This window comes from Pan paniscus, chromosome X (assembly GCF_029289425.2).
Source record: "Pan paniscus chromosome X, NHGRI_mPanPan1-v2.0_pri, whole genome shotgun sequence".
In the NCBI taxonomy this organism is placed as follows: Eukaryota; Metazoa; Chordata; class Mammalia; order Primates; family Hominidae; genus Pan; species Pan paniscus.
The window spans coordinates 64,985,265-64,998,651 of NC_073272.2; the positions used below are offsets into that span (position 1 = coordinate 64,985,265).

Sequence of the window (13,387 nt, forward strand, 5' to 3'; positions counted from 1 at the left end):
AAAAGAAGCTACCACCAGAGTGAACAGGCAACCTACAGAATGGGAGAAAATTTTTGCAACCTACTCATCTGACAAAGGGCTAATATCCAGAATCTACAATGAACTCCAACAAATTTACAAGAAAAAAACAACCCCATCAAAAAGTGGGCAAAGGATATGAACAGACAATTTTCAAAAGAAGACATTTATGCAGCCAAAAGACACATGAAAAAATGCTCATCATCACTGGCCATCAGAGAAATGCAAATCAAAACCACAAGGAGATACCATCTCACACCAGTTAGAATGATGATCATTAAAAAGTCAGGGAACAACAGGTGCTGGAGAGGATGTGGAGAAATAGGAACACTTTTACACTGTTGGTGGGACTAAACTAGTTCAACCATTGTTTAAGTCAGTGTGGCGATTCTTCAGGGATCTTGAACTAGAAATACCATTTGATCCAGCCATCCCATTACTGGGTATATACCCAAAGGATTATAAATCATGCTGCTATAAAACCCATGCACACGTATGTTTATTGTGGCACTATTCAGAATAGCAAAGACTTGGAACCAACCCAAATGTCCAACAATGATAGACGGGATTAAGCAAACGTGGCACATATACACCATGGAATACTATGCACCCATAAAAAAGGATGAGTTCATGTCCTTTGTAGGGACAGGGATGAAGCTGGAAACCATCATTCTCAGCAATCTATCGCAAGGACAAAAAACCAAACACCAAATGTTCTCACTCATATGTGGGAATTGAACAATGAGAACACATGGACACAGGAAGGGCAACATCACACACTAGGGCCTGTTGTGGGGTCTAGGTAGGGGGGAGGGATAGCATTAGGAGATATACCGAATGTTAAGTGATGTGTTAATGGGTGTAGCACACAAACATGGCCCATGTATATATATGTAACAAAGCTGCACGTTGTGCACATGTACCCTAAAAGCATAATAAAAAAATAAATAAAATAATAAAAAAACAATTTATAGTCAAATAATTCAGGATTTTAAAAAAAGAATAATCTCAGAAATAACCACTAAAAATCTTAGTCATATAACCAAACACCACCTGATCTCCAAAAACCTATTGAAATAAAAAATAAATAAATAAATAAAATATAAAAAGCTCTACCTTAGAAAAATTAAATAAATGATGTGGTTAATTATAACACTGAAGAAAAAAAGATCAAAAGAACTTGGCTATTTTTCTAATCCACCATAATAAATATGATTCAATTGCCTATTAAAAATATAATAAAATGCCACCAAGAGCATATTTAGGTGCCTATTTCTTCACCCTATTATGCACTGGGTATTACCACATTTTTTAAAACTTCAAGGCCAGGCACGGTGGCTCACACCTGTAATCCCAGCACTTTGGGAGGCCGGGGCGGGTGGATCACATGAGGTCAGGAGTTCGAGACCAGCCTGGCCAACATGGTGAAATCCCATCTCTACTAAAAAATACGAAACTTAGCCGGGCATAGCGACAGGCGCCTGTGATGCTAGCTACTCGGGAGGCTGAGGCACGAGAATTGCTTAAACGGGGAAGGTGGAATTTGCAGTGAGATCACGCCACTGTGCCTGAGGGACAAAGCTAGACGCCGTCTCAAAAAAATAAATAAAATAAAATAGAATAAAAAACTTCATTAATCAGATACATTAAAAGTAATGTTTTATTTGCTCAGAGAACTTAAAAGACATCCCTGAAGTTGTGTAGCTTGAAAGAAGCATAGCTTGACCTTAAAAGGCAGGTTCTTGCTTACACACTCTTGGTGGGAATGTAAATTAGTTCAGCCACTGTTGAAAGCAGTTTGGAGATTTCTCAAAGAACTGAAAACGGAACTACCATTTGACCCAGTAATCCCATTACTGGGTATATATCCAAAAGAAAACACATCATTCTACCAAAAAGACACGTGCACTCGCATGTTCATTGTAGCACTATTCACAATAGCAAAGACATGGAATCAACCTAGTTGTCCATCAATGGTGGATTGGATATAGAAAATATGGTGTATATACACCATGGAATACTACACAGCCGTAAAAATGAATAAAATCATTTCATTTGCAGCAACATGGATACTTCTGGAGGCCATTATCCTAAGTGAATTAATGCAGGAACAGAAAACCAAAGAGTATGTGTTCTCACACATAAGTGGGAGCTAAACATTGAGTACTCATGGACATAAAGATGGGAACAACAGATACTGGGGACTACTAGAAGAGGGAGGAAGAAATGTGGGGAAGGGTTGAAAAACTAACTCTTGAGTACTATGCTCACTACCTGGGCAATGGGATTAAACATACCCCAAACCTCAGCATAATGTAATGTACTCATGTAACAAAGCTGCACAAGTACCCCTTGAATCTAAAATAAATGGTGAAGAATGATGGTGGTATTTTTATGGGAATTGCATTGAATTTGTAGATTGCTTTTGGCAGTATGGTCATTTTCACAATATTGATTCTACCCACCCATGAGCATGGGATGTTTTTCCATTTGTTTATGTCATCTATGATTCCTTTTAAAAAATAAAAAGTGAATTAGTGGTCTTTCAGAAAGTTTCTTATTTTCATTTCCTGAGGTTGCTGTAACAAACTCGGTCAATAGAAATTTATTTTCTCACAATTCTGGAGGCCAGAAGTCTGAAATCTAGGTGTTGGCAGGGCTGCACTCTTTCCGGAGTTTATAAGAGAGAATCTCTTCCTTGCCTCTCCAGCTTTTGGTGACTGTTGGCATTCCTAAGCTTGTAGCTGCATCTTTCCCTGTTCTGTCATTACATCACCTTCTCTTTTGTATATGTGTCTCCCACTGAGCATTCTTTTGTTTTCAGTGTCTCCCAGGCATTCAAAATATGCTGGTTTCTTGTCACCACTCTAAGTCACGCAAGACAGAAACCAGTCTTTTTAGGCAGCTCCCCGAGAAGCCAGACCATTGAATACACATTTCACTTTTCTCTTCTCCCACTGCTGAAGCCATGAGCTAGTTGCTTTTTCCCAGTTTTGCCAAGCTGTATCAGCTTCTGTCTGTGTTGTTACAAGTTCTTTCGTGCTGCCACAGCTGCTGGGCCCTCTTTTTTCTTAGTGGCTCCTAACCATCCAAATTATTCCTGTTTCCCATAAGTTGTTTTAGTCAGGTAAGACAAAAACAGCAGCTTCCCAAAAAGTCAGAATGTTAGATAAATGTTCTACTATTTTCTTACTCTCTCAAAGGAGAAAATGTATGTTGGACTTTTGCTCCCAATGGGAGATGTGTTAACCTGAGAGAGGGCCTGATATGGATAAAATTAAAAGCATTTTCATACCTATTTCAATGCAGCTGTTCTTAGCTTTGAGCTTCCCTGGGATACTTTGACTTCCTAACTGGGTTCTTATGTTTTTTGATTATGAATTCAATCTCTTTACTTATTATAGGTCTGTTTAGATTTCAAGTCATTTCCTGAGTCCATTTTAGTATTTTGTCTTTCTAGGAATGTGGACATTTTGTCTAAATTATATAATTGGTTGGAATACAAATATTCATACTATAGCATTTCCATATAATAATTTTTATTTCTGTAAGTTCAGCAGTAATATCCCCTTTTATTCCTGATTTTAGTAATTTATGTCTCCTTTTTTTTAATATCTGTCAATCTAGCCAAGGTTTGTCAATTTTATTGATTTTGTCAAACAAACTACTTTTTATTGATTTATTCTGTTTTATTATATGTATTTATTTATGTTCTAATATTTATTATTTTCTTCATTCTCCTTGAGTTTAGTTTCTTTTGTTGTGATTTTGTTTGTTTGTTTCTTAAGGTGAGTGGCTAGGTTATTGACTTGACATTTTTATTATTTTTAATGTCGGTTTTTATAGGTAGAAAACTTTTCTTTAAGCACTGTTTTGCTGCATTTCCTAAATTTTGGTATAATGTGGTTTGGTTTTGATTAATCTCAAAGTATTTTCTAATCTCCTTTGTGGTTTCTGATTTGAGCCACTGATTATTTAGAATCATCTGATTGATTTCCACATATTTTTCATGTTTTTGAATTTTGCAAACTTCCTTTCATTATTAATTTTATATTTAATTTCATTTTAGAGAGAACATAATTTATATTATTTCAATCTTTTTAAATTTATTGAGGCTTATGTATGCCCTAACATATTACCATATGTATTTGAGGAGTATAAGCATTCTGCAGCTGTCAGATGTAATGTTCTGTAGATTTCTGCTGTGGTTAGTTGGTTTGTAGAAATGTTGAAATCACCTGTTTTATTATTAATCTTCTGCTTAGTTGGTATTTCCATTATTGAAAGAGAGTATTAAAGACCTCAAATATTATTGTTGAATTGTTGGTTTCTCCTTTCAGTTCTGTCTGGTTTTGCTTTATGTATTTTGGGGCTGTGTTACTAGGTACATATATATTTATAATTTCATTGTCTTCTTGACTGGTTGATCCATTTATGATTATAAAGTGCCACTTTTTTTCTCTAGTAACATTTTTTTCTCAAAGTGTATTTTATTTGATACTAGTATAGCCATTCCAGCCCTTTTTTTGCTACTGTTTGCATGGCATATCTTTTTCCATTCTTTTACTTCCACCCTATTTGTGCCTTTTAACCTATAGTATGTCTGCTGCAGACAGCATTTATTTGGATCATGTCTTTTAATTCATTCTTCCAATTTGTGTCTTTTAATTGGAGAGTTTAATTCATTTACATTGAATGTAATTACTGATTTTGAAGGACTTCTGCTATTTTGCTTTCTATTTCCTATATGTATTATGATTATTTGTGTTACTCTTTTCCTCCAATACTGCCTTATTTTGTGTTGAATAGTGATTTTCTAGTATACCATTTTAATCTCTTGTTATCTCTTTTATTATATTTTTGAGTTATTTTCATAGAGATTATTCTGCAGGTTATATTAACATCTTTTATTTTTTCCAACTTTATTTAGGTATATTTAACATTTTTAAGTTATATACATTTAAGGCATACAACTTCATGATTATATATATATTTTTGATATAATATATTCATATATATATGTACATACACATTGTAAAATATTCACCACAAAAGCTAATTAGCATATCCATCACCTCACATAGTTATCATTTTTATGTGTGATGAGCACACTTGAAATCTACCCTCTGAGCAAATTTCAAGTATATGATACAATATTGTTAACTATAGTGATATTGTTGTACATTAGATCACCAGAACTTATTTATCTTTCATTATTACTAAAACTTTATACCCCTTGACAGACATCCTCCCACATCTTCCTCTCTCCAGCCCCCAGTAACCACTCTTCTACTCTCTGTTTCCGTGAGTTTGACATTTTTAGATTCTACATATAAGTGAGATCATGGGGTATATATTTTTCTACATCTTGCTTATTTAACTTAGAATAATGCCCTCCAGATTCATCCAAGTTGTCACAAATAGAATGATCTTTTCTTTTATAGGACTAAACAATATTCCATTATATATCTCACATCTCACATCTCTCACATTATCTATATATATCATATTATTATTATTAGATAGATAAATAGACAGATCTCACATTATCATTATCCTGTTATCCATCAGTGGACATTAAGGTTTTCTCTTTATCTCAGCTATTGTGAATAATGCTCAAATGAACATTGGATTGCAGATTTCTTTCCAAGATACTGATTTTATTTCTTTAGCCTATGTACTCAAAAGTGAGATTGCTGGATCATAAGGTAATTCTATTTTTAATTTTGAAATGAATCTCCATACTATTTTCCATAAAGCGTTCCAATTTCCATTTCTCCCAACAGTATACAAAGGTTCTCTTTTCTTCACTTCCTGCCCAAAACTTGTTATAGTTCATCATACTGATAATAGCCTTTCTGACAGGTGTGAGGTGTTATCTCATTGTGCTTTCGATTTGCATTTTCCTGATTAATAATTTTGAGCACCTTTTCTTATACTTCTTGGGCATTTGTATTTTTTAAATTTTGTTCTATATATATTTATATATATGTAACTATATATATAAAACCAAATATATATATATATATATATTTCAATAGTTTTCTTGGTACAGGTGTTTTTAGGTTACATGGATGAATTGTATAGTGGTGAAGTCTGAAATTTTAGTGCACCCATCACTAGAGTATGGACATTGTACCAGGTAATAGTTTCTCATCACTAACCTCACAATCTACCCCATTCTGAGACTCCAGTGTCCATTATACTACTCTGTATGCCTTTGCATACCCATAGCTTAGCTCCCACTTATAAGTGAGAAGATACGATATTTGGTTTTCCATTCCTGAGTTACTTTTCTTAGAATAATAGCCTCCAGCTGCAACCAAGTTGCTGCAAAAGACATTATTTTATTATTCTTTTTATGGCTGAGTAGTATTCCATGATATACAGGTACCACATTTTCTTTATCCACTCATTTGTTGGTGGGCACTTATGTTTGTTCTATATCTTTTCAATTGTGAATTGTGCTGTGATAAACATACATGTGCAGGTATATTTTTGATATAATGACTTATTTTCCTTTGGATAGATACCCAGTAGTGGGATTGCTGGATTGAATGGCAGATCTACTTTTAGTTCTTTGAGAAATCACCAAACTATTTTTCAAAGAGATTGTACTATTTACATTATCACCAGCAGCGTATAAGCATTCTCTTTTCACTGCATCCAAGCCAACATCTATTTGCTTTTTGACTTTAATAATGGCCATTCTAGCTAGGGTAAGGTGATACCTTATTGTTATTTTAATTTGAATTTCCTTGACAATTAGTGATGTTGAGTATTTTTTCATATGTTTGTTGGCCATTTGTATATCTCCTTTTGAGAAATGTCTACTCATATCACTTGCCCACTTTTTGATGGCATTGTTTATTTTTCTTTTTACTGATTTGTGTGAGTTCCTTGTAGTTCTGAATATTAGTCCTTTGTCTTTGTCAGATGAATAGTTTAAAAATATTTTCTCCCATTCTATGGGTTGTCTGCTTATTCTAATGATTCTTTCATTTGCTGTGCAGAAGCTTTTTAGTTTAATTAGGTACCATTTATTTTTGTTGTAGTTGCATTTGTTTTAGGGGTCTTAGTTATAACTTCTTTGCCTAGGCCAATGTCCAGAAGTATTTTTCCTGTGTTTTCTTCTAGAATTTTTATGTTGTCAGGTCTTAGATTTATGTCTTTGATCCATCTTGAGTTGATTTTTGTAGATGGTGAGAGATAGAGATCCAGTTTCTTTCTTCTACATGTGTCTGTCTAGTTTTCCCAGCACCAATTATTGAATATGGTGCACTTTCCCCAATTTATGTTTTCATATGGTTTGTTGAAGATCAGTTGGTTGTAAGTATTTGGCTTCATTTCTGGGTTATCTATTCTTTTTCTTTGGTCTATGTATCTACTTTTATACCATTACCATGCTGTTTTGATTACTATAGCCTTGTAGAGTAATTTGAAGTCAGATAATGTGATGCTTCCAGATTTGTTCTTTTTGCTTAGGATTGCCTTGACTATTCAGGTTTGTTTTTGATTCCACATGAATTTTAGGATTGTTTATTCTTTCTTTCTTTTTTTTTTTTTTCTTGAGATGGAGTCTCACTCTGTCACGCAGGCTGGAGTGCAGTGGCACCATCTCGGCTCACTGCAAGCTCCGCCTCCCAGGTTCACGCCATTCTCCTGCCTCAGCCTCCTGAGTAGCTAGGACTACAGGTGCCCGCCACTGCGCCTGGCTAATTTTTTTTTTTTTTTTTTTTTGTATTTTTAGTAGAGATGGGGTTTCACTGTGGTCTTGATCTCCTGACCTCATGATCCGCCTGCCTCGGCCTCCACGCCTGGCCTAGGATTGTTTTTTCTAATTCTGTGAAAAACAATGTTGGTATTTTTTGATAGGAATTGCACTGAATCTGTAGATTGCTTTGTGCGGTATGGAAATTTTCTCTCTTTTTTTTTCCTTATTTGTTAGATTCATCTTTTTAACAACATCCTAAAACTCCGAGCACTGGGCCAGTGGGGCTTTGGGCTCAGCAGCTATGAAGGAGGGACCCCCAATACCCCCTAAGTCAGGTCATTGTAAGAAGGCACTCACGAGGGGGATATCAAGCCCCTCTTGTATTTCTTCATACAACCAGCTGTTTGGCAGGCTCTATGACATCGATAAAGACCTCGCTCTTTAAGGAGCTAGAGTAGGACAGCATCCAGGACAACTTTGTCATTGCCTAGGAGTTACTGAACAAGCTCATTGACTTAGGCTTCTAGCAGACCACCAACAGCAAGATCCTGCAGGAGTACACCACACAGCAGAGCAACAAGCTGCAAAGGGACAAGTCACAGGTGCCACTCACCATCAACAACGCTGTGTCCTGGTGCTCCGAGCGCATCAAGTACAAGAAGAACGAGGTCTTCATTGATGTTATAGAGTCTGCCAACCTGCTGGTCAATGCCAAAGGCAGCATTTTGCTGAGTGAGATCTTTGGCACCATCAAGCTCAAGGTGTTTCTGTCGGGAATGCCAGAGCTGTGGCTGGGCCTCAATGACTCCATGCTCTTCGAGCTCACTGGCTGCCACAAGAACAAATTGGTAAAGCTGGAGGATGTAAAATTCCAGCATGTTGCTCTCGTGCTTTGGCAATGACCACACCATCTCGCCCATTGATGACTTTGAGCTCAGGTACTACTGCCTCAGCACCCAGGTCTAGCCACTGACCTGGATTGACTCTGTCCTTGGGAAGTTCTCCCACAGCCTTGTGGAGATCATTGTCAAGACCAAGGGGCAGGCCAGGCGCGGAGGCTCACTCCTGTAATCCCAGCACTTTGAGAGGCCGAGGCAGGTGGATCACTTGAAGTCAGGAGTTTAAGACCAGCCTAGCCAACATGGTGAAACCCCGTCTCTACTAAAAATACAAAAATTATCTGGGTGTGGGCACGTGCCTATAATCCCAGCTACTTGGGAGGCTGAGGCAAGAGAATCACTTGAACCCGGGAGGCAGAGGTTGCAGTGAGCCAAGATCACGCCACTGCACTCCAGCCTGGGCGACAGAGTGAGACTCCATCTCAAAACAACAACAAAAACAAAAAAACAAAAAAGACCAAGAGGCAGTTTAAGAAACAGTCAGTGGCCAATAGTGTGGAGATGTCTGTACCCATACCCAACGATGCCGACTCCCCGCACCTGAAGACCAGCGTGTGCAGCGCCAAGTATGTGCTGGAGAAAAACATCGTTATTTGAAGTATTAAGTCCTTCCGAGGGGGCAAGGAGTACCTGATGTGAGCCTACTTTGGCCTCCCTAGAGTGGAGAAAAAGGAGGTGGAGGGCCGGCCCCTTATTAGGGTCAAGTTTGAGATCCCCTACTCCACGGTCTCTGGGATCCAGGTCTGATATATGAAGATCATCGAGAAAAGAGGTTATCAGGTCTTGCCCTGGCTTCCCTACATCACGCAGAGTGGTCATTAGGAACTTCCTACCAACAGAAAGGGAGAGGAGATGGGGGCTGGAACACGGGACCTCTGTATAGTCCCTGCTGCAGATTTTAGAGAGGGAGGAAATGTGGGTGTGTATGTGTGTGTGAGGATGGGTTCTGGACTTAGTTTATTGTTCCCAGCACCCGCCCCGTCCTCAACTCTTCCTTAATCCATAGGCTAGGAAGGAGTCTCCCTGCCGCCCTCACCCTTGGGGCTTTCCCTTGTCCCCCTGATTTTATTCGAAGAAATACAAGAGGGGCTTGAAGTACCCCCTCATGAGTGCCTTCTAGCAATGACCTGCCTTAGGGGGTGTTGTGGGTCCCTCCTTCATAGCTGCTGAGCCCAGAGGCCCTGCTGGCCCACTGGTCTGAGTTTTAGGATGTCATTTACATCTTGATTTCGTTTTTAACCCAAAAATCATTCAGGAGCAAATTGTTTAATTTTCACATTTTTGTATAGTTTTGAGGATTCCTTTTGGACTTGATTTCTAGTTTTTTTCTACTGTGGTCTGAGAAGATACTTGATATGATTTTGATTTTTTTAAATGTATTGTGGCTTGTGTTATGGCCTATCATATGGTCTATACTGAAGAATATTCCATGTGCTGATGAGAAGGATGTATATTCTGCAGTTTGGGGGTAGAATGTTCTTTAAATATCTCTTAGGTCCATTTGCTCTAGAGTGCAATTAAAGTCCAGTGTTTTTTTATTTACTTTCTGCTTCAGTGAGCTGTCTAGTGCTGTCAGTGGATTGTTGAAGTTCCCCACTATTATTATGTTGCTTTCTCTTCTCTTAAGTCTATTCATTGATTTATAAATCTGAGGACTCCAGAGCTAAGTACATATATCTTCTTGTTGGATTGATGCTTTTATCATTATATAATGACCTTCTTTGTCTTTTTTTTTAACTGTTGTTGCTTTAAAGTCTATTCTATGATATAAGAATAGTTACTCCTGCTTGCTTTTAGTTTCTATTTGCATGTAATATCTTATTCTACCCATTTATCTTGAGTCTATAAGAATCTTTACATGTTAGGTGAGTCACTTGAAACAGTAGATATTTGGTTTGTGATTTTTTTTTTTTTGAGATAGAGTCTCACTCTGTCACACAGACTGGAGTGCAGTGGCATAGTCTCAACTCACCACAACCTCTCCCTCCCAGGTTCAAGCGATTCTCCTGCCTCAGCCTCCCGAGTAGCTGGGATTACAGATATGCACCACCATGCCTGGCTAGTTTTTATATTTTTAGTAGAGACGGGGTTTCACCATGTTGATCAGGCTGGTCTCAAACTCCTGACCTGAAGTGATCTGCCCACCTTCGCCTCACATAGTGCTGGGATTACAGGGATAAGCCACCGCACCCAGCTGATTTGTGTTTTTTAATACATTTTGCCAATCTGTATCTTTTAAGTGGAACATTTAGATCATTTTATTCAATGTGAATATCGAAATGCTAGGTACTGTTCGTCATTATGAGGATTGTTACTTAGATGTTTTGTTTTCTTCATTGTGTTATTATTTTATAGGACCTGTGAGTTTTATGCTCTCAGAGGTATCCTGGCGCATATCTATCTTTTGTTTCAAATTTTAGAACTCCTTTAGCATTTCTTGTAGGGTTGGTCTGGTAGTGAAAAACTCCCTCAGCATTTGCTTGTCTGAAGTCTTTATTTCTCCTTCATTTAAGAAACTTAGTTTTGCTGCATAAAAATATCTTTGGCTGACAGTTATTCTGTTTAAAGAGGCTAAAAATAGGACCCCAGTTCCTTCTGGCTTGTAAGGTTTTTGCTGAGTATATGTGTTATCCGGGGAAGTGTCTATTTAGGTCCTTTATTCATTTTTAAATTGAGTTATTTATTTTCATTGTTATTGAGTTGCAAGTGTTCTCAATATATTTTGGATGTTAATCCTTTATTAGATATCTGTTTTCCAGATATTTTTCTCCTTTTCTTTAGGTTGCCTTTTCACTCTGTTGATTGTTCCCTTTACTGTACAAAAGTTGTTTTTTTTTGTTTTTTTGTTTGTTTGTTTGTTTTTGTTTGTTTGTCGTAATCCCATTTGTCTACTTTTGGTTTTGTTGCCTTTGCCTCTGGGATCATACCCAAAAAATCATTGCCCAGACCAAGTCAAGATGTTTTTCCTGTTTTCTTCTATAAATTCAGCAGTTTTGTATCTTATGTTTAAGTCTTTAATCCAATTTGAGTTGGTTTTTGTATAGTATGAGATAATAGTCCAACTTCATTATTCTGCATGTGGATATTCAGTTTTCCCATAACTGTTTATTGAAGAGACTGTTTTTCCCCATTGTGCATTCTTGGCATTTTTGTAGAAAATCAATTGACTGGAATGGTGTGGATTTATTTCTCTGTTTTCAATTCTGTTATTTTGGCCTATGTTTGTTTTTATGCTTGTACCATACTGTTTTGATTACCATACCTTTGAGATATATATATATATATATATATGTTTGTGTATATATATGTTTATATATATGTTTGTGTATATATATATGTTTGTACATATATATGTTTGTGTATGTGTGTGTGTGTGTATATATATATATGTTTGTTTTTTGAGACAGAGTTTTACTCTTGTTGCCCAGGCTAAAGTGCAATGGCACAATCTTGGCTCACTGCAACCTCTGCCTCCCGGGTTCAAGCAATTCTTCTGCCTCAGCCTCCCAAGTAGCTGGGATTACAGGTACATGCCACCACACCCAGCTAATTTTTTTGTATTTTTAGTAGAGACAGGGTTTCACCATGTTGGCCAGGCTGGTCTTGAACTTCTGACCTCAGGTGATCCACCCACCTCGGCCTCCCAAAGTGCTGGGATCACAGGCATGAGCCACCACACCCAGCATGTAATATATTTTTAAATCAAGATGTGTGATATCTCCATCGTAGTTCCTCTTGCCCAAAATTTCTTTGGCTATTCAGGGTCTTTTATGGTTTCATATGATTTATGGAGTGTATTCCATTTCTGTAAAGAATGTCAATGGATTTTGATAGAGATTACGTTTACTCTATAGCTCACTTTGGGTAGTATGGACATTTTAACATTTAACAATATTAATTCTTTCAATCCAAAAATATGGGATGTCTTTTCATTTGTGTCTTATTTAATTTTCTTCATCAATGTTTTATAATTTACAGTGTATAAGTCTTTCACCTACAGAGATTATTTAACTTCTTCCTTTCTGACTGGGATGCCTCTTCTTTCTTTCTGTTGCCTAATTATTCTGGCTAGGACTTCCAGTACCATGTTGAGTAGAAGTGATGATAATCTTCATCCTTTCCTTGTTATCCTTTTCTTGTTTCCCATAGCATATATATTGCAGTTATTGCTTTCTAGTTTTTTTCATTATAGTCAGAAAATATACCTGGAATGACATTGATCTTATTAAATTTGTTAAGGCTTGTTTTGTGACCTAACATGTGATCTATCTGGAGAATGTTCCCTATGTACTGGAGAAAAATGTGTATTCTTCTGCTGTTGGGTAGAAAGTTCCATATATGTCTATTAGTTTCATTTGTTTTGTAATGTTTCTCAAGCCAGATGTTTCTTCATTTATTTTCTGTCTGAATGCTGTATCTGATATTGTGAATGGGGTATTGAAGTCCTCTACTATTATTGTATTGTCAATGTCTGTCTTCAGATCTGTTGATATTTGCTTTATATATTTAGGTTCTCAGATGTTGGGTGTGTATATATTTATAATTGTTTTATCTTCCTGCTGAATTGACCCTTTTATCATTACATAGTTGACCTTCTTTGTCTCTAGAGTTTTAAACATAAAATATATTTTGTCTGATATAAGTATGACCACTTCTGCTTTCTTTTGGTGACCATTTGCATGAAATATTTGTTCCACCCCTTCACTTCTCAGCTTATGTGTGCCCTTAAATCTAAAGTGACTCTCATTGACAGCAT

The 13,387-nt window shown here is 36.9% G+C and overlaps 1 protein-coding gene and 1 pseudogene across 5 annotated transcripts in view; both read left to right on the forward strand.

The window, feature by feature from the left end:
• The window catches only part of ZC3H12B (zinc finger CCCH-type containing 12B), a 461,192-nt gene that overhangs the window by 414,373 nt on the left and 33,432 nt on the right, over window positions 1-13,387 (forward strand). The window lies entirely within an intron of this gene.
• LOC129395290 (AP-1 complex subunit mu-2-like) lies at window positions 6,968-11,901 on the forward strand (annotated as a pseudogene).